At 43.4% G+C, this 22,088-nt stretch overlaps 1 long non-coding RNA gene across 1 annotated transcript in view; it reads right to left on the reverse strand.

Moving 5' to 3' along the window:
• Nucleotides 1-22,088, reverse strand: part of LOC114597070 (uncharacterized) — a 66,641-nt gene that overhangs the window by 25,199 nt on the left and 19,354 nt on the right. The window lies entirely within an intron of this gene.

Consider the following 22,088-nt stretch of genomic DNA (forward strand, 5'->3'; position numbering starts at 1 on the left):
GTGCTCCATTGAGCTATGGGCTCTTCCATGCTTTGAGTTCTCTGCCAAGCTATTTGTAAGCATGACTGAGCGGTGCCCTCCTTATGTGCTGAGGAACTTGCATCTCCAGTGAACATGTGAATCATCCAGTTTGCAGAGGGATTTAAAACACTATAAAGAGCCATTGGATTGTCGAAATCCTTGCAGCCAATTCTTAATTGGTAGTGCATTTAATTTAGCAACCTCATATGCATCAAGCCATCTCTTGCATATCAGACCGGGGAAGCCATCTTTGCAATTTGAACATTTCAAGAAGCACCACTTTCCATGTGGCTGACAGTGCTCCTTCAATAGTGTTTGAAGCTGCTCTGAGGATGCATATCAGGTTGCTAAATTAATACGTGACCAATTGAGAATTGAATGAAAGCTCTTGGGCAATTCAGCACCACTTCATGCCTGTGCTTTTAAGTTCCTATGTGAACACAATGGCATTTAGCAACCATGTTCATAAATTCATTAACAACTATTAATGCACACTCTCGACAGCATTGGAAAAAAGATCTCTGAACCTTTGATGGAACAAATGTATTATTAAAGATGGCACTGGCTGCAAAACACTGGGTGATATTTTGAATGTCTAAAGATAGAAGCAAATTATCATTTTTCTTTATTTTGTTATTGTTTATTATCTCATGGAATTCTTTGAAGAGGACAACCAGAAATCAAAATAGAAAAACTCGACTACACAGATAAGATTTCGGAATCAAAATCATTTGTAATATTCCTTCACGCTGCAGGTTGAACTCCTGGAATTCCTGATAGGGCTGAACAAAATTCAGACACCACAATGAGTTATCCTATAACTGTAGCAGGAGATAAGAGCATTGGCTCCAGAAGGAAGTGGAGAAGTTAGGGGCATCTTATCCAAACTGGCAAACTCACAGAAATTGTGGTATTTCTTTTCCTCAATCCTTTATCTCTCTGCCAGGAAAATATTCACCCTCTTAATTTATTTGTTTCTGGCTGCTGTTAAAGGCACAGGAACAAACAAATGCAGCTGGCAAGTTGACTGTCCCACAACTCACTAAACACAAAGTAGAATTTTCTGATGGTAAGAGCCATTTGACAGTGATGGACTCTCCTTCTTTGGGATTTTTTAAAGCAGAGGTTGGATGGTCATCTGTCATGGATGCTTTTGGTTGGACTAGATGACCCTCTGCAATGTAGGAATCTCAGTTCTCTATTCTACAATTCCCTATCTGTAGTGTTATCACTTATTTGCCATTGTAGCTAAATGTAGCCTTTGTGAACTAAGGTAATATGTTTGGTTGGCATGCGTCTGTCTCGGGAGACAATGGAGGAGTGCATTTTGGGGGGTAAAGTCAAACTGTTGGAAGGTTACAGTGCTTGCAGTGGCTGTAGAGACCGATACGGGAGAGACATGTTTTGTTGCAGCTGGGGCAGAGGACGGCCTCTGGTTGTGCTTGCTGCCAGCATTATGGGGCAGAAATAATAAACAAGAGGTGATGATTATCATTATGATGTTCTCTTTGTAGGCTGTGAAAGACATCCGTCTGGCTACTGTTGGAAACTTAATACTGCACTGGAAGGACCACTCTGGAAATATTTATACTAAAGAGCAGTGCATAAATCTACAACGTAAATAAATAAAACATATATTTTCTGGTCTGGCAAGTCAGTTCTGTTCAATAGTGTACCCATGAAGCAAGGGACTAAATTGCCGTGTAGTTTGACATGGCGAGCTGATATGAATGAACGTTTGCATTAAAGCAGGGAGAGAAAGGCCAGAGTACATTATGGCTTCAGAAGCTGACAATGTGCCATCATTAAGACTGATAGTCAAATCTTTATGCCTGCTTGCTTTATTCAATAGTGTCCCATTACAGATTGACCTCACATTATTGGCTAAAAGATATTCTATTAAAATTAAAAAAAGGCTTTTATATTCGTGTCTCTCTCCCACATTCCTTGTTAGTGAAAGCGTACCCTCTTAGAGCAGTTTTAAATTGCCTCTTCGTGGGTTATACCATAACAGGCTGCAAATATAAGAGTTTGTGTTTGAATATTCCCTATATAGAGAAAAAATATTCTATATTAAAAAAACCAGTATATCAGGGGAAAGCCTCCTAGCCAGCCTTATCCCTGTCAAACTATTTATGAATGGGAGGTCTGTGTGTTTTTAAATAAAGGGATGCATTCACTGTTGCATGTGCATAGCTCAGTTTCGTTACGGCACTCTGGCTGTTATCCTAAGGCCATTCTGGGTCCATGAATTAGTTAGTCAGCCTGTTCTGGATGGGATGGGATGGCATTCCCCCGGAAGAATGAGGTTAGCAGGCTGGGCAGGCTTCTTGCTTCTACTCTGTCCCCAGAAGCCCAAGTGCCACCAATTGCACAGAGCAACTATTTCCAACTCCAGCTGCATCACCAGCTATGGCTATTCTTGGACAGCGATATCCCGGCCACAGTAATCCATCATTTAGTCACCTCCCAATTATCCTACTGCAATGCATTCTGCATAGGGCTACCCTTGACTACAGCTGAGATATGGCAGCTAGAACAAAATATTGCTGCCAGGTTATATAGACTGTCTTGGCTGTAGGAGACCATATGATTTTTGCTGGCTGCCTGTTTGCTACCAATCGCAATTCAAGGTTTTGATTCTGGTATATAAAGCCCTGGATGGCTTGGAACCCAGGTATCAGAAGGGACCTTTTTTTTGGGGGGGGGGTGTTAATTAACAGCAAAATTAAGAGAATGAGTGTTTTATGGAAGAACAGATGCCTTTTTTTGAACTATTTCAAGAAATAGTATGATGAACTCGCAGGCAGGATTTGAGCTATAAGCAACAGAAGTACCGTATTTTTCGCTCTATAAAACGCACATTTTCCCCACCAAAAATTAAGGGGAAATGTGTGTGCGTCTTATGGAGCAAATGCAGGCTACTTGGCTTCGGCAAAAGCAATGAGCAGCCTCCAAATCGCAGTGGGAGTGCTCCCGCCATGCTCCAGAGGCTTCGCATTTATTCGCTGAAGCCTGGGGACTGAGAGGGGTCGGTGCACACTGACCCCTCTCGCTCTCCAGGCTTCAAGGATAGCCACCTGAAGCCTCTGGAGCATGGCGGGAGCTCCCACTGCACTCCAGAGGCTTCAGGTTCCTTTCGCAGAAGGGTAGTGCCCCTTCAGCTAAGGCGCAGCGCCCCTTCAGCTAAGCAGGAGGGGAAATGGAAGGGGCTCCGTTTCTCCTGCCGCTTCACTGAAGGGGCACTGCGCAGAGAGGGGAGAATTTTTTCCCCTTGTTCTCCCCCTCTAAAACAAGGTGCGTCCTATGGACGGGTGCGTCCTATAGAGCGAAGAATACGGTGATCAGATTATAATATTGTTACGATTTGGTAGGTAGAAAACTGGGTGCATCAGAAGAAGGGAAACAACAACTCCATGGGGAAAGGGGTGGGAAGACGACAAAAATAAGAGAAAAGACGAAATTGTGTTTTTTGACTATATATGGTATTAATGTTGAAACTGAATAAAATATCATTGGGGAAAAAGAAGGGACCTATTTCTGTAATGTCCTACCCATGCTCTTCTTAAGGGTCTTTTCGTCATCTCCAATCCTGCTACCTGCTTCTATTGTACAGTACAGACAGAGACAAAGAGCTGTTTTCTGGAGAGCAAAGAGATTAAATACTCAGCCAATGTGATGGCAAACATAGACAGGATTGAAGCGTGGAAATTGGAAAGAGATCTGTGGCTGACAACACGGTTCTGTGCAGGGGAATGATCTCCAAGCATCCCATAGGTGCAAAACTGCCTCTTCCTAACTCCCCACCACCACACGCTCCCAAAAAGAGAAAAGAGAAATCCCAGATCAGATGATGGCTCATAGGTTCTTATACATTGCCAAGAACACTTAGCAAGTTTAAACCCCCTTGGATTAGCATTACACAAATCATTCCAGATCTCAAATAATGTGACCCATTTCCAATATAGCAACCACTGTTTGTGAAGGAACACATCCCGGTCTCAAAAGTTCCATGGCAATAAAAAGCGGAATACATCACTGAAAGACATTAGCATGCACCCACTTTCCCTCTGTTTCAGATTGTTCCAGATGTTCATAGCCCTTAGGTGGTCGTAGGGATAGTGGGCAAGTATGTTTTCAGCTGTTCCTGCCACTTTCCCTGGTTTAGTACCCCCCCTTTTTTTACTAAAGTCAAAGTAAAAGCAGTGAGTTACAGCTAGTCATTAAAAGGATACACCGGGATCTCTCCAAGCAGCTTGTTCACCTCTATGTTTGTGAAACATACTTTGCTGGTGGGTTCCCACTTTCCTTACACAGGCTCGTGTTTTGCTCCATTCTCTTCAGAAAAGCAGAAGTTGCTGCAGGAATTTGAGTCAGTAGGCAGATGGAACACTGATTGTATTATGGCCAATATGATGTCAGCCTGCTTACCTATAGCTGCTTTACATAGAGTACTATAAAGTGGCCTGTCTCTTTAAGAGGCATGTGTCATGTGCAACAGGTGGCTTACAAAGTCTAAGTCATGTCTTAATAGCCTAAGTGTGTCTAGTCAAGATACACACACTGCTTTGGAGGGAACAAACTGTGGGATAACCAGCCTCATATATCCAACATGCTTAAGTCTAATTAATCCACGAAGGGGTTAATGCCATAGAGTAAACTGTCCTGCCGTGCTTAGCTAGGTCACTCCCCCCTTACCTTGGGAGGGAGGTAATCAAGCCTCTTGTTGTACCTCCGTCTATCTGAGAAGCTCCACATATGAGGTCTGAGCTGGTTGCTGCTGCTCAGACCACATGGCTCTAACAAGCCTCTCTTGAGTTCCGATAACAATAATTTGGAAATTTTCAGCATTTTGGAACTAAACCAAGTTTTACTGCCTGTGTGGCTTTTCTGATTGATGTATGGAAAAGCACATAAACCTGACTTTTTAAGGCTTTGTAAGTAAACCGTTTCAAACTGTCTAAACTGGTAGTCTTTTCCTATGTGGGGGAAGAGGGCACTATTTTGGAACTCGCTTGGGAAGACATATTTTAAAGGTCTAACAGCCTATGTGTCCTTGCTTTACTTTGCTGCATGTTTTGTGTTTTCAAATACTTGCTGGAGTTCTCTCACCAAAGAGTACCTGCTTCAAACTTGGATCTCGGCATCCGGGAATTCTCCTTTTATATTCCCCCCCCCCCTTGCCACCAACACAAACTGGTATCGTCCTCCTTCGTAAGGAGGTTGGGTGCACACTTGGGGAACCCTTGCAAGATGTTGCTCACCTTCCTGATATTTGGCACCAGCTGAATACCTTTCTCTCCCCATCAGCCATTTCAGGTATGAGCCTACTGGTATGAGCCCACACTGAGACAGATGGGTGATATAAAAGGTAAAGTAAAGGGACCCCTGACCATTAGGTCCAGTCGTGGCCGACTCTGGGGTTGCGGCGCTCATCTCGCTTTACTGGCCGAGGGAGCTGGCGTACAGCTTCCGGGTCATGTGGCCAGCATGACTAAGCCACTTCTGGTAAACCAGAGCAGCACATGGAAACGCCATTTACCTTCCCACCGAAGTGGTACCTATTTATCTACTTGCACTTGGATGTGCTTTCAAACTGCTAGGTGGGCAGGAGCAGGGACCGAGCAACGGGAGCTCACCCCGTCACAGGGATTCGAACCGCTGACCTTCTGATCAGCAAGTCCTAGACTCTGTGGTTTAACCCACAGTGCCACCTGTGTCCCAATGGGTGATATACTGAATTATTATTTCCGCTGTTCTAATGGAATATTCTTGGTTACTTTTTATTGTGTTTTATAATGCTGTTTGGTGCCCTGAGATCTTCTGTGATGAAAGGTAGGATAGAAACAACATGTACCATCACATAAACTTATGTTATATAACTCCTAGGGCCAGCCCTGTAACACCCAGGGCCGGATTTAGGTTTGATGAGGCCCTAAGCGAGTGAAAGTAATGGGGCCCTTTATATGTCCAGCTGTCCTTTGTCAACAACAAATTGTCGCTTTTGTGTGTGTTGAATATATGCTATATGGTAATTTATGGACCTAATAGGTATCTAAAGCCATTTGCAGATAACAAAACATGTATTTTATCAAAGTCATTTGTTTTTTATCTTATATTTTGGAAATGCACATCCAGTTGTTTTTTTCCTTTACATTTTTTTGGGGCCCCCAAGAGAGTGGGGCCCTAAGCTATAGCTTGTTTAGCCAATACATAAATCTGGCACTGAACACAGCCAAGTGACTCAACCTGCTTCCGGCAGCATCATTAGTGGGGATGGTGGAGAGGGATAGATGAAAGCAAGAATTGGTATCGGAATGGGGTAGCAAGACTTTTGAAAGTGTTGACCATAGCAGCATGGAGGTGTCATTTGGACTCTGCTTAAGGCAGCAAAATGTCTCAGGTCATAGAATAATAGAATAATAGAATTGTAGAGTTGGAAGGGATACCAAGGATCCTCTAGCAATACAGGAATCTCAGCTAAAGCATCCATGACAGATGTCCATCCAATGTCTACTTAAAAACCTCCAGGGAAGAAGAGTCAACAACCTCCCGAGGGAGAGCTCTTATTGTCAGAAAGGTTTTCTTTTTGTTTAGTCCAGGCATAGGCAAACTCGGCCCTCCAGATGTTTTGGGACTACGACTCCTATCATCCCTAGCTAACAGGACCAGTAGTTAGGTATGATGGGAACAGTAGTGTAATGGGTATGAGTTACTCGTGCGTAAACTGCCGCCTCTCTAGGCTAAATTGCCTGGTTAAACCTTTCTGACTGCACAGCCCTTCTCATCGTGGCTCAGTTGCTAGCAGAATCCGTCAGTGGGCGTTTCTTAAACCTCTTCCAACATAAAAGCTGTTTGACTCCCAGTCTCCTCCTCCTCTCACTGCACGGGAGTCTTCTGCGCAGGGAGGGCGTGGGTAGCGGAGGACCTGGGCTCTCTCCGCTGATGTCCAGTGAAGAGTCCTGGAGCCCTCTCTCCGATTCCCCCATCTGCCCCCCTTTATCCCTGGTGTTGCGCTGATTAGCTTCCCCCTCTACTGAGCTGCTTCTCCCCCTGCTGCTGGCTCCTTCGCCAGCATCATCTGGGAGCCTCCCCTTCGCCTCTCGCTCCGATGTCAGTTCCCTGACAAGTAGTGTCAAAACATCTGGAGGGCCGAGTTTGCCTATGCCTGGTTTAGTTGTACTCTCCTTTCTTGTAACTTGAAGCCATTGGTTCAAGTCCTACCCACCCTGTCAACTCTTTGTTAACTCATGAACCATTTCTTCCTCTGTTTTAATTGGCTACCTAGAAAAGAGAAAAGAAAAACCCAGGGCAGGGACTTTGGAGTGTTACTGTTTGTTTTTGCCCCAGATGGTAAAGTCTACCCTGCAATGAATTTGCCTTGGGGGTTTTATAGAAGGGAATAGCGGTCTTAAGTTGAGGCCATTGTACAAATTAAACATGCCTGTCTAGAAGTCAAGGTATCAGCAACTGCAAGTGTCTGTGTCAGCAGGTTTTTAGGCCTTAGCCTGCATCTGGAGATGAATTACTGCCTCGAATGGCACTAGAGACAGCTGCAAACATTCTCCTGAAGATGAGGTAAGGACAACGGGAAGAAATGGCTGATGTTTTTCTTCATCCCTGTCAAATCCCAATACACCAGAAAAATAATAATAATTTTGAGCAGGGCAGAAAGCTACCTGTCTAAACAAACAAACCTGGCTTTACATTTTAAAAATAAATAAAGAGCAGGATGGAAATGGCAGGAAGGGTTGCATAGGCTGGGCGAGGCGTGCATTTGAAATGACAGGGGAAGATAAATCTGGTGGCATTGCACCCACTTCCACTGGCTAGTAGCATATTAAGTTTAAGAGCAATGTTTTCCTTCAGCTTTTGGTTTCAAGCAACCCACGATTTGGAGGGAAAACAAGCTCACTCATGAATAACACTCTTGTATATATATTTTTTAACTCAGATGAGCTCAGTTTAAAGTCCTCTCCCATGAATGAGTTAATTGTTTTAAACGTTTGAGTATGAAAATAAACCCCTAAGCTGTAAGGTTTTCTGAGGCAAGAGACTTAACTTTAGAGTTCAAGCAATTTACGTCGGCTCCCCACATGCTAATCAACACAAAAACACAACAGACTAAAATGTTTTAAGAACAACTAGTTAGTGCCTGTCAAATGGGCTTACCCTGCTATTAATTTTAAGGATCTCCATTAAACAAGCAACGTAGCTGGAATTGGGCTTTTTTACAGATGGGCGGCACACCCACTGACTTTTTCCATGGCTTGAATAACACTCTCTCTTCAGTCACCAGTGAATGGGGATTTCCCACCTCAAGGCAGACCCATAATAAACAAAGGCATTGGACTGGATTATCTTCCCCAAGCGAACATGAATAATCTCTAGGCCGAAATTTTATTGGTGTAAGACAGTTGACAGAAGAACCTCTAGTTTATCACCATGTTCAATATGCAGCTGGTTTTCTTTATCCATTTGTTTTCAACTCTCAGACACCATCTATATTGGTTCAAGAGCTGGGACAAACTGATGAAACTTATTTTGAATATGATTGTGCCAAGCTGCCTAAATAATTCTGAATGTTCTGGTTTCAATGTCAGGCAATGGATGTCTGCCTACTCCCAGGCCATGGAACCAATTGTAGGCATGAATGCTTTGTTTCCATGGGGAATTGCATTCTTGCATCAGAATGATGTCACACCCACAGGAAATGGCAACTATATTGCCTGTAGCAGTGGCTCTCAGTGGCCTGGTGCAAAGTTCCAGGAAGGTATAGGATCCAGAAGCAAGATGGTTCTCACAAGACAAGACACGGATGGGTTGAATGACTCCAGTCACATTGTCTGGTTTTTTGACATTGTTTTTGCATTGGAACCCTTAAAGGTAACTGGCAAGTCATTCTCTTTTACATTTCTGAATCTTGATCTTTGCTATCAATGGTAGGGTTGCCATAATTCAAGAAGTAAAAATCCGGACACAAAATTTATTGAGCTTTTCAGAATTCACCCACAAGAGGCAAAGAGTGATACTTAAACACAAAAATTGTTGGCAAAAACCTAAACATTTTGCCAATTTTTTGAAATCCCCCCCCCGGGTGTTAATTTCACCATTTGAATACTGAACATGTCTGGGAAATTCTGGGTGTATGGCAACCCTAATCAATGGCCAATGTATAATTTATCTAATCTTAGGAGCTTTCTGATGACTTTCCTTCTGATGATTGTATCTGTTCCTTAACACCTACTTCAGATTGTGGAGTTGGGTAGGTTTTATAACTCGATCCAGATTTTGAAAAAACGAAGGTCATTCTGATGGGTACAGAGAGGTACAAGAGAAGCTAGTGGGTGAGGCATTGAAGAAGGCAGGATAAGCCCACAGCTCTTGTATAAATCATTACACAATTGGTGCTATTTATTGGGTCTGGTTATAAGTAAAACCTTTGTTGTGAGAACTCATGACAAGCCGTTGGCAAAGTAAACAAAGCCTGATAGACAACAGCCACTATTCCTAGAAAAATCAAGGGAACATTCCAAATGTTCAGTCCCTTTACTCACATCTGTATGTGTTCTTGTTGGAGTGCATATTTATGTACTCCAGTAGGAATACATACTGATGTGAATGTCACATTGGATTGCAAACAGCCTTCAGTCAAACAACCTCCGTCAAAATTTCTGCACATTAGAAAACTTCCTCGCCAGATGCACAAAGAATTCCATCCCCTATAATTGCATATCATCACCAGTGTATACTGTCTGGCTTCTTCCATGTGCCAAATGCAATTATCTATGGTTGACACAAATGTTCTTACTGAATCTTGCGCCTATTTTATAAACAAAAGCTGGTGCCTGATGCAGGGATTCCAAACAGGCTTAAACGACAGCCAGTCCCTTTTCTGTTGAGCAGAACGTCTTCTAAGGAAAATACGCACAGGAAGACAGAAGTTAGATCGAGGATTTCCAAAGTGTGTGCTAAGATGCAATAGCCCACCATGAGAATAGCTGAAGTATGCCTTGAAAAATTAAACCACCATATTCAATGCAAATGCTGTTCTGTGCTATAATAATGGGGGGCAGGGAAGACTTTGGTAATCTTTGGTCATATGGTACACTCAGCGAGGTCAAAATTTGGTGCCCCCAAACGGATCTTCTCAACGATGGATCTTCTCAATTTCCAGCCCCTTGGCTCAGTGCCCTGTGTGGGGCAACTGCCTACATTGCCCTAAATCTGGCACTGTGGGGAGGACCCATGTGGCATGATCACCTCTCATTGGGCCCCTCACTAGACACAATGCTAACTACATCACTTGAAGTTGTGTTCTGGGTTGGGTCTTTTTAACGTATTAATGTTTACTACTGTATCAGCACTGTGTTGTGTGAGTTTTTAGCCCTTTTCCTTCCTTGGTGCCAATAAAAACGGCCTCCTCATTAAAGGGGGAGGGTTCTTTTAGCCCTGGAAGGGAAGCTTCCATTGGATGCGCAGAGACCTGGGACGTGTAAAGCCTGCAGGTGCTGATTCTACAGTACATGCGGTCCTGCTCTCCCTCTATACGCCCACCCCTCACAGTTTCTGATTTTGTGGAAAGGGCATCTGTAATGTTACTTCTTGAGCCTTGCCACGGTAACTGCATTTTCTAACTGTTGCTGCTTTGTCCCAGAGTGCTTTGCTGCACCTCGAGATCTTCTGCCTGAGGGGAAATCCCTTTTCAGACTCTGTATTTGAGTTAACGGAATACACATGGTTGTGGGGCGGTTTGGGTGGGGCATTAAAGTGGCGGCGTGGAGCAAACAGATGTTCCCATGAGTGCGTGTGGATTTGAGGAAGAGCCTGCCACCACAAATTTGCAAACTCCCTGACTTGCGCACACTTAGCCCTCATAGAACGTTTGAAAGAAGCTGGCCTTGCCATTGTGTTCATGGGGGCAAGGTCTGCAGGGAGCACCGTGTGAGCAGAACAGCACTCCTTGCACACTGGAGGGCAATGAGCCAGACAGCATCCTGCTATCTGCATGGCACTGGCAACCGGCTGCCTTGCTGTTCCAGGTTGGGAGGGTGTTTGGCAGTTGCTAGGTAACCGTCAAGTGTTTTTCCTCTCTTCCTTACAGCGGGCAAAGTAACCGGTTGAGGATGCCACTTCATGCTGGCACTTCAAAGTGCTTAAAAGCTCAGGCCAGTAGGTCTCTTTCTACTAGGTGGGCTGGGTAGATCATAGACATAAATGGGTACATAAGAGGGGCCAGGGAGTCGTGATTTTGTGGGGCAATACTATGCCTCCCCTCCCCTTTGTGGCTTGGTTGTTTCAGTGTTATTTTAAGTAAGGCTACACATTAACCGAGTGGAAAGCAGTCTGGCTCCCCCCCCCTTCTTCTTAGAAACTCAAAGAAGACCATGTCAGGGAGAACAAACAGATGTTGTTGGGCTCCTCCTTTGATTTGCCCCAGCCAATATTGCCAATGGCGAGGGATGATGGAGATGTAGTCCATCAATATTTGGAGGACCACAGATTCCCCATCCCTTTCCTAAAGGAAGGATTGCAGAAGTGCCTTCCTTGCCCTGCACAGCTGAGAGGAAGAGTGTCAAACTCATGCTTGAAACAAGGATCACCCCATACCAATTTTTCCTTTCTTCTGTTGACATCTCTTCCTTGCACATCTCACACCAAGCAGCAATGCTAGGATTCCATTCCGTTGATGTGGCTCATGCGTCTCGTCTTCCTAGTTTTTCCTGTCCAGGCAGCAATGATAGGATTCTTTCCCTCGAGATCTCTCCTAAAGCTCAGCTTCCCCAGTGATCTACCCATCAACTTTTAGGGAACAGGTGTAATTCTTTGCTAATTGAGAAGGGTAGATATTGAGGTGCAGTCCCCTAACTCCCTGAAGAAGCAGCAACAACTCCACTGCCAGGAGATGACGTGAGGGCCGCTGCCCCACCACACGGCCTGCTACAGTGACCTACCCTGTTTCCCTCACAAACTGGCTCTGGGACCAGTACCTGAAGGGAACCAAGTGATTGTGTGGTTGGGAGGTTGCTGGGCCTTTTCCCCCAACCAGAACTCAGTTCTGGCACCTCTCAGGTGGGCACCATTGCCATTCTAAGACAACAAGGGAGGTGTTCATGGTGAGTTCTGGCACCTCTTTTTTTAGAAAAATAGCACCAGCGGTTGCTATGATTGCCGCAATCAGCATATTCTGGCTCTATGTCCGTACTCTCAATGGCATCCTGCAATGAAGAAATTACACAAATTATATTTTCTCTTCAGCTTTATTTCCATGCCAGTGAAGTCTTTGCTCAGCTAAATGCTGACCCGTTGCTGCTAACGACAGAGGAGCAAGGTCAGTTAACAGAAAGGGAGGCAGCAAAAGTGGCTATTGTAGCCAAGCGGTTAAGAGAAGCCCCGATATGCCCGTGTACCCAGACATGGTGGTAAGATCATGTCCCAAGTCACAACCATCAAGATCTGATCCTGCTTTAGTGTTTGAAATCTGACACAAATCATTGCCTGAGGCTTCAAAGGCCTCTCTGGCAGGTACGAGGGTGAATTACCTGTTTCAGATCTGAGTGACTGTTGAAAGCATACACGTTGCCTCTGAAGAAAAGCAAGTAAGATCTGAAAATGGTATCTGTCAGTCTTGCAAAGTTGTCATGGAAAAGAAAAGAAAATCTCCTGTCTCACGAAGATGCAGACAGACTGAGGGGGAGGCGGGGAGGAACAGTATCACACTTGCCTGTCAAATATGCACCTTGTTTTCTATGCAGGCTATATATTAAGTTTTAAAAAAAATGTTTTTGGGTTTTGTTTTGCAGGAGATCAAAGCAAGTGGTCAATAAATGTTGGCTTCAATGTCAATAAAGAAGATTCCACCCCCTGCTGTATTTTGACATCAAATGAATATTAAAATATGCACAACTTTCTCCCCGACCTATGCCACTTCACACACCATGTATTTTTCTACAAAAAGAGGCAGGTTGTTCAATGGTGTTTGAAAGTCACATGTCCCCCGCTTTTTAAACGAAGGTATTACTAAAAGGGTAGCAGGATGAGTGAGACATGAATGGAGGAAATGAAACACAGCATACCTGCAGTACTGAGGGTCTAAATGTCTTTGATATGATAAAAATTCTCATTTATTGACACAATAAGCACTTTATCTTTATGCAGAAGTTAAGATAAGGTGTTAGCCATTCAGTGTTCGTTTTCTCAGCCAGCTGGAAGGAAAAATGTACGTGAGTTAAAGACTAGATAAAAAGGAAAAGACCCCTGGACGGTTAAGTCCAATCAAATTCAACTATGGGGTGTGGCACTCATTTCCACTTTCACGCCGAGGGAGCCAGTGTTTGTCCACAGACAGCTTTCTGGCTCATGTGGCCAGCATGACTAAACTGCTTCTGGTGCAACAGGACACCATGACGGAAGCTAGAGTGCACAGAAACACTGTTTACCTTCCCGCGACAGTGGTACCCCCAGGTATAGAGCGGTATATAAATTCAATAAATAATAATAATATTTATCTACTCGTGCTGGTATGCTTTCAAACTGCTAGGTTGGCAGAAGCTGGGACAGAGTAACGGGAACTCACCCCATTGTGCAGGTTCAAACTGCTGACCTTATGATCAGCAAGTCCAAGAGGCTTGCTGGTTTAGACCACAGCACCACTGCATCCCTGTTAGTTAAAGACTAGGAGATTGAGAGACCCCATAGAATTATCATCAAGGATCTTCACAGATCCCAGCTGACACCTCACAAAATTGAACTCCTGTTCTACAGACAATAATCTTTTCATATATATTTTTTACATTGAACTGGAGTCAATGTCAGGTACATCTGATTTTACACAAAGATGTTGTAATTGGGGGCATCTCAATATCCATTTAATAAAGTACTTTTTACAACCAGAAGAAGATTAATGTAAGAGCATTTGTGCACACCCATGTGCTTGTGTCTGGGAGCATGTCTGTTGTTTTCAAGCGGTTATGAATATTGAAGCCTGGTGAAAAGCCAGCTGTGTCCCTTCACTGGAAAATCCTCAGAAATAGATTTCCCACAAGTTCCACTTCTGCTCCATTTGCAAGTTTCCTGAATGAAATATAGGATTTTAAAGACATTTTCTCTTTCCTTTTTGGGGTTGGGAGTCATTAACAGAGATTAGCTGGATAAATAGGGGGAAGCGATTTTTAAACTGTTTGCAAACTTAATGTGAAGAGCCCAGCCTTGCAAATTATCACATCTAATCAGGGATGCACGCTTCACTGCTTCAGTAATTGTACTAGTATTAGTCAAATTCTTGTTGTCTCCTCATTAGCCATGAAAAGGAAACTCAAGATGTACTTCATTAGAGGTTCCTGGAAATAAATGGTATGGGGAAGGGGAGGAAGGAAGAGATGCACTTGATATGCGAGGAACAATTGTGCAAGGGAAGACAAGAACAGGCATGATTCAACTATTATTCTGGATCTTTTGCAAGTAACACTAAACCACATTTTTCCTCATCTGATTTTGCTTTTCTGACAGTAAAGGGGAAAAAAGAATCCTTGCAGCCTAATATATCTGAATGGCCTGGTGGGAATTAATGAATAGCGCTCTGAATATTTCACGCTTTTGATTGGGGGTTGAAACGCTTTAATTTGGATGGGAATTTCTCCTGAATAAAGTATTTGATTGCAAACCTATGCAGAAGGGAGTAAATCCCACGGCGAGCATTGAAGCTTGCTTCAGTCTTGTAAACATGGGTAGAAATATTGGCATTAGGCTGTATCAATATTACTGTGATTCGGATTCCTCCACAAAGAGGGCCTTTCCTTCTCTCAATAAATTGTGAAACTGACACACACAGGATGCAGAAGAAGGCTTCCATAATATGGAGCAGGCATTCTGGTCCTTCAAATATCCTGGATCCAAGCAAAATAGGATTTTTTCAAATAAGCATAGCTGGATAGCTCAGTCAGTAGAGTGTGAAAGTCTTAATCTCAGGCTTGTGGGTTCTTGCCCCACCTTGGGCAAAAGATCCCTTCATTTCAGAGGGTTAGACTAGATGGCCTTTGGGAGCCCTTCCAACTCTACAACTCTGTGTATGATTCTATGAATTGTGCCTGGAAACAAATTGGCAACCATTACATCTGTTGTTGAACAAGTGAATTTAGAGAGGCTCAGGGAGACATTTATGTCAATCACCCATTCTCTGGCCAATAAGGTCTCTGGAGCACTCAGCCAATCTCAGCCCAAAAGGATTTCTGTGGCCAGGAGCTTCCACCCATCTGCGTCCAGGTTGGAAAAACAATTTATTTCTTTTTCTTTTTTTACTCCTACCATTTTTTTAATGGATGAGGATGATTGAGGTGATTTTTTTAAAAAAAGGTTTTGCACCTTGTGCATGCTCAAACTGTCTGTTTCTGAGGCTCGTAATTCTGGAACCATGTCTGACCCTGCTCAAGTTAAACTCCTTGGGCGGTGTCCTGCTTTGATGCATTTTTCTTTTTTCTTTTTTAAAAAGAAATTTTATTAAATTTTCCACAGTGATAACACAAACCACAAAGCAAATGATACACAAAAACAGAAAAAGAAAAAAGAAGACAGAAAAAAGTGGGAACAATAAACAGCTAAACAATAACAACAAACTTAATTCTTCACAAATCCAACCTTTTAAACATCTTGGTTGACTTCCTCAAATCCCTCCCTTCTGAGTTTCCTTTTGATGAATTTTTCTACATAACTGCTTAGCAATATACAGATTTGGGCACACTTCCCATTAATACACACATTTTTGTGTACTTTTTTTGGACGGAGAACTACATCACAAAATTCAGAGAAGTGAGAATTTTGAAGATCAGCTGCACTTTGATTAATGTTTTGGATCAAGAAGGATTAGGCAGGTTCAAATTAAAATGCCAATCAAATGAATTTATCTCCCATCCTAAGCTCAGGTTGTCCTCTGGTGAATATTTTAAAAATAATAATGAAAAAATGAGAGACTTAAAAAAGAATATATTTGCACAGATACATTCCTGGATTTGATTTTCCCACTTTCCATTTGTCTCTCCCACAAACATTTGTGGATCTTTGAGTATCTGGCTGGGGGTGGGGATAATTGAAAATGATGTTATTTTTAGAACCTTGTGAAAATTGCCTCCTTGATGGGCCAGGGAGGTGATCGGTGCCTCTTTATGAGAGAGGGTGGTCCTTGCCTGTTTGAAGAAGGCAGTGGTAAAAACCACTCCTTAAAAATCCTTCCCTGGATTCAGAAAACCTAACTAACTACTGGCCAGTTGCTAATCTCCCTTTTCTGAGCAAAGTTCTGGAGCGAGTGGCTGCACACCAGATCCAGGCACTTTTGTAAGAAACTGATTTTCTGGATCCATTTCAATCGGGGTTTAGGCCCGGTTTTGGCACATAAACTGTTTTGGTTGCCCTGTACGATGACCTCTGTCAAGAGAGAGACAAGGGAAATATGTCCCTGCTAATTCTTCTCGACCTCTCAGCAGCTTTTGATACCATCGGCTATGGTATCCTTCTGGAGCGACTGTCTGAGCTAAGGGTGGGTGGCACCGCTTTGCAGTGGTTCCAGTCCTACTTGGATGGTCATTCCCAAAGGGTATTGCTTGGGGAATGCTTTTCAGCCCTGTGGAACCTTCAATGTGGGGTTCCACAGGGCTCAATCCTATCCCCCACATTTTTAAACATCTACATGAAACCACTAAGGGTGGGGTTATCTGGAGGTTTGGAGTACGTTGTCAGCAGTATGCTGATGATATTCAGCTCTATTTCTCCTTTACATCTTCAGGTGAGTCAGTGGAAGTGCTGGACCAGTAATAGACTCGGTAATAGATTGGATGAGAGCCAACAAACTGAATCTCAATCCAGATAGGACTGAGGCAATGTTAGCGGGTGGTTCCCTAGATGATATGGGTGGGAGATTGCCTGCTCTTGATGGGGTTACCCTTCCTCTGAAGGAGCAGGTTTGTAGCTTGGGGGTACTACTGGATCCTTTGCTGTCACTTGAGCTCAGGTGGCCTCAGTGGCTCGGAGTGCCTTCCATCAGCTTCAGCTGGTGGCCCAGCTACACACCTATTTGGACAGGGATAGCCTAATTACTGTTGTCTATGCTCTGGGATGTGGGTGACACTGTGGTCTAAACCACAGAGCCTAGGGCTTGCTGATCAGAAAGTCAGCGGTTTGAATCCCCATGATGGGGTGAGCTCCCATTGCTCGGACCCTGTTCCTGCCAACCTAGCAGTTCGAAAGCACATCAAAGTGCAAGTAGATAAATAGGTACCGCTCCGGCGGGAAGGTAAATGGCATTTCCATGCACTGCTCTGGTTCGCCAGAAGCGGCTTAGTCATGCTGGCCACATGACCCAGAAGCTGTACGCCGGCTCCCCCGGCAAGTAAAGCAAGATGAGCGCCGCAACCCCAGAGTCATCCGCGACTGGACCTAAAGGTCAGGGGTCCCTTTACCTTTTATGCTCTGGTAACCTCAAGGTTAAGGGGCGCGGGTGGCGCTGTGGGTAAAAGCCTCAGCGCCTAGGGCTTGCCGATCGAAAGGTCGGCGGTTCGAATCCCCGCGGCGGGGTGCGCTCCTGTTGTTCGGTCCCAGTGTCTGCCAACCTAGCAGTTCGAAAGCACCCCCGGGTGCAAGTAGATAAATAGGGACCGCTTACTAGCGGGAAGGTAAACGGCGTTTCCGTGTGCGGCTCTGGCTCGCCAAAGCAGCGATGTCACGCTGGCCACGTGACCTGAAAGTGTCTCCAGACAGCGCTGGCCCCCGGCCTCTTGAGTGAGATGGGCGCACAACCCTAGAGTCTGTCAAGACTGGCCCGTACGGGCAGGGGTACCTTTACCTTTACCTTTAACCTCAAGGTTAGATGACTGCAATGCATTATACATAGGACTGCCTCTGAAGACGGTTTGGAAACTTCAGCTAGTGCAGAATTCAGCGGCCAGGTTGCTCACTGGAGCAAGATGGTTTGAGCATATTACACCGATCCTGGTCTGAATGCACTGGCTACCAATTAGTTTCCGAGCCCAATTCAAAGTGCTGGTTTTAACCTATAAAGCCTTAAATGGCTCAGGACCGCAATACCTCAAGGACTGCCTCTTTCCATATGGACCTACCTGGACCCTCAGATCAACTTCTGAGGCCCTTCTTCATGTGCCCCCTCCTCGAGAGGTCCAGAGGATGGCAACAAGAGAATGGGCCTTCTCTGGAGTGCCTCCCCATCGGTGGAATGCTCTCCCCATGGAAGTTCGCCTGGCACCTTCATTATACACTTTTAGGCGCCAGGCAAAAGCATTCCTTTTTAACCAGGCCTTTGGTTGATTTGATTCACATCCTATGGCCTTATAAAATGTGGATTTTGGGGGGGAGGGGCGTTAGTTTGTTGTTGTTTTTATTTTGATTATATATTTTGTGGTTTTATATTTTGATTTTGTTCTGTGAACTACCCTGAGACTTCCGGGTATAGAGTGGTATATAAAGTCAATAAATCATCATCATCATCATCATCATAAAATAATTTATATGTAACATTACTATTATTATTATTATTAGTTGTAGTAAATATAATATAATATTGTATGTATACGAAAATGTTTGCAAACTGGCAGTGAAGGCAGCTCAGATGTAGGCATTTTAATAAAACCATAATATTGGTCTCCTGAGACAGGCTTGGAAAGATTACCCCTGGATTTAGCAGATAATCTAATCGTGAATTTGGAGACTCCATGCATCTGAGTCTTTGATGCCTCACAATTTCTCCAAATCATCTCCAAAGATATCATCTTTCCTAATCATAACAGTTGGTAACGGTTGCCATGGCAGCCACTAAACAAGCTCCTAAAAACCATGGCGCTAGAAAGTCCTCTAAAAACGACAGAGCTAAGCTTATTTTTAAAAATATGCAGCCAAAAAGTAAAATGTTACAAGTGCTGGAGAAAAAATGCCACTCTAAACTGCATAACATTATGGGTTTTCTTTTTTCTAATCAAATGTTTACGTATTGGAAATGTACAGGATGCGTGCGTGCAATTTGACAATTATATACATAACATGAAACAGCTTCATATTTATGTGACATTAACTGTGTTCCACTGGGATATTATCCTTATGAGAAATAATTCACGGCAATAAAGAATATGGACAGGCTTTACATTTACTGTGCAGTATGAGCAGAACTCCCAAAATATGAACGTTCCATAACATCCCAACCACAGAAGTCTTATTCTGCCCTCTTCCCCATGAGAGGAACTCTTTTGCAGTTGCAAAACTATTGTGGTTGCCTAATAATTTAAAAGCAGGTCATCCAATCTGGCTAGCCTCATGTCGTACAAACATCTTGATTAGTCTCTTTTACTGAATGATCTACACGTGTATATTTTGTATAGTTTGTTCATATTACTGGAAGTCTGTCCACAACAAATAGAAGAATCCAGTGATGGACAAAGTATGCCCATATCATTTGCGAAGGCAGAACTGCCTGCTCAAACAAATTGCCATGAGCCAAATAAAGGTAATTCTACTTAAATAATAATAATTATTATAAGCCATATGGTTATAAGTCTGCTTTAAAAATACAGTACAGTCCTGCCTTATGCAAGGGTTCTGTTCCAAGGGTTCTGTGTATATGCAAAAATACTCAAATACTTGGAAAGGAACCACCATGTGAGCACATCTAGACTTTGGGAACTGGTGTGCCAGCTCTGAAAGTCTCAGATGCTCTCGCGAGATCTCACAGGGTCATTCAAATTCCTGTGAGATCTCATGGAAGCCCCCCAGACCTTGCTTGGGAAGCAAGGCAGAGAGCTTAGAAGCTCTTTTTTGTGCCAGGACAATCTGATACAGAAAGAGCTTGTAGTGGTTAAGAGCGGTAGACTCGTAATCTGGTGAACCGGGTTCGCGTCCCCGCTCCTCCACATGCAGCTGCTGGGTGACCTTGGGCTAGTCACACTTCTCTGAAGTCTCTCAGCCCCACTCACCTCACAGAGTGTTTGTTGTGGGAGAGGAAGGGAAAGGAGAATGTTAGCCGCTTTGAGACTCCTTCAGGTAGTGATAAAGCGGGATATCAAATCCAAACTCTTCTTCTTCTTCTTTTAATTTCTCAGTCCTGCTTCCCAAGAAAGGTCCTCTCCATGTTGCGGCTCTGCATTTAACTTGTGGGAATTCAACTTTCTCCTTCTTTGGCAAAAACTTGTAGCCGAGTAAAATTGTCTTCCATAAACACGGTCTTAACAGTGAGTCCTTAAGTGACTGTGGATGACAATTCTGGATCCACATGTCTTTCCACAGTGGGGACATAGGTTTCCGGGCAGGAGCTGATCACGGTGAGGGTTTGCCAAGCGTGCCTTCCTCTTAGCGCGTTTTCCCCTTTCATCCTGAGTTTGAGCATCTTCAAAACCCATGACACCTTTGATAAAGGCTGTTCTCCAACTGGAGCGCTCGCAGGCCAGTGTTTCCCAGTTGTCTGTGTTTATACTACATTTTTAAAGATTTGCCTTGAGAGAGATTTTAAACCTCTTTTGTTGACCACCAGCATTACGCTTTCCATTTTTAAGTTCAGAATAGAGTAGTTGCTTTGGAAGACGATAATCAGGCATCCAAACAACATGACCAGTCCAATGAAGTTGATGTTGAAGAATCATTGCTTTGACACTAGTGATCTTTGCTTCTTCCAGTACACTGGCATTAGTTCGCCTGTCTTCCCAAGTGGTGTGTAAAAATTTTCGGAGGCACTGTTGGTGGAATAGCAGGCCTTAAACCACATATAGCTGAAATCGCACAAGCTAAGTGTGCAGTCAACAAGATCATACCATAATGGGAAATGCAATTGTAGAAATAATAATGTCTTATTTCTTGTCACTCTGAAAACCAAAGCTAGTTGAGTCCGATAATGATTTTTAAAATCCTGGAACTATGTTTTTGCAGGTAATTCCTCCTTCATGCTCCTCTGTTTAAACAACCACTCACACTACTTGAACACACCATTCAAAGACCATACCTAAACATTTAGAGTTTGTAAACACAAAATTGATCACAGTAGTGCTTCCTGATCTCATCAGCATCTACCCTTATCTCTGAATATTGTGTGAGAAAAGTGTTTTGTTTAAATACAGCTGTGTCAAATATTCTCTTTTTATTTGTGGCATTAAAAAATGAGCTTTCACGAGGTAAATCTCTCTCCCTAGAAACACTTAGACTATACAAATAATCCTGTTTTGCTGGCAACTGTAGGTTCAGCATATTAAGTTTCTCAGTTTCTGCTTTTAACTCCTTCCTGAATTAGTCCCATGCATGATTCTGTCAAATCAGAGTGCTCCAACAATACTGAATGGGATGACATCACATTAAGTAGTCAAATCATGTGGCCATATGATGATGTCACTTAAAGGCACATAAGGGTGACTGAAAATCAGAACATTCTCTCCTAAGGTTTTTGGGATAACCCTCTTACATCTTGCTTAACATGTTTAATGATTCTTCATCTGGTTTTACAGTCTCTGGTTATTTCTGCATTATGTAGATTTTTGAACTTTTTTATTGACAGATTACATTTGGTTCTATTATGTAAATTTCCTGACTGCGATTCTAAGCTGCTCCGAGGACCACTTCTGTGATGGAAAAGTGAGACCAACATGTAAATAAATGAATAACCTCCTGTATTAATCTCACACACACTCCTTTGTTGAGTCCTATTCATTTCCAGGGATAAATTGCTGCTTTGCATTTTTTTAAAAAAACAACAACACCAATGCTACTGAATAATTCATAAAAGTAAAAATAGAACAAAATTTCAAACTTTGCATTTGATACAGCATTTATCTTTCTGCAACCATAGAGAGCAGTGAAACTCACCCATATCCATTCTGAATTGGCTGGGCTTAGAAAAACCCAGCCCGGGGAAGCTTGCCTGACTGCCAGTTTCTCTCCTCTCCTCCCTTTCCCATATTTTTCCAAGTTTACAAGTTGTGATGGAGGGCAACCAAAACTGATCTCTCCATCTAAATCTGCACCAATCTGCAGCGAATCTGGGGTGTTGATGCTGTGTACCCCTTCATTGTAGGATCAGGTTGTCTATATCTGTA

Source organism: Podarcis muralis, chromosome 6 (assembly GCF_964188315.1).
Source record: "Podarcis muralis chromosome 6, rPodMur119.hap1.1, whole genome shotgun sequence".
NCBI classification, from domain to species: Eukaryota; Metazoa; Chordata; class Lepidosauria; order Squamata; family Lacertidae; genus Podarcis; species Podarcis muralis.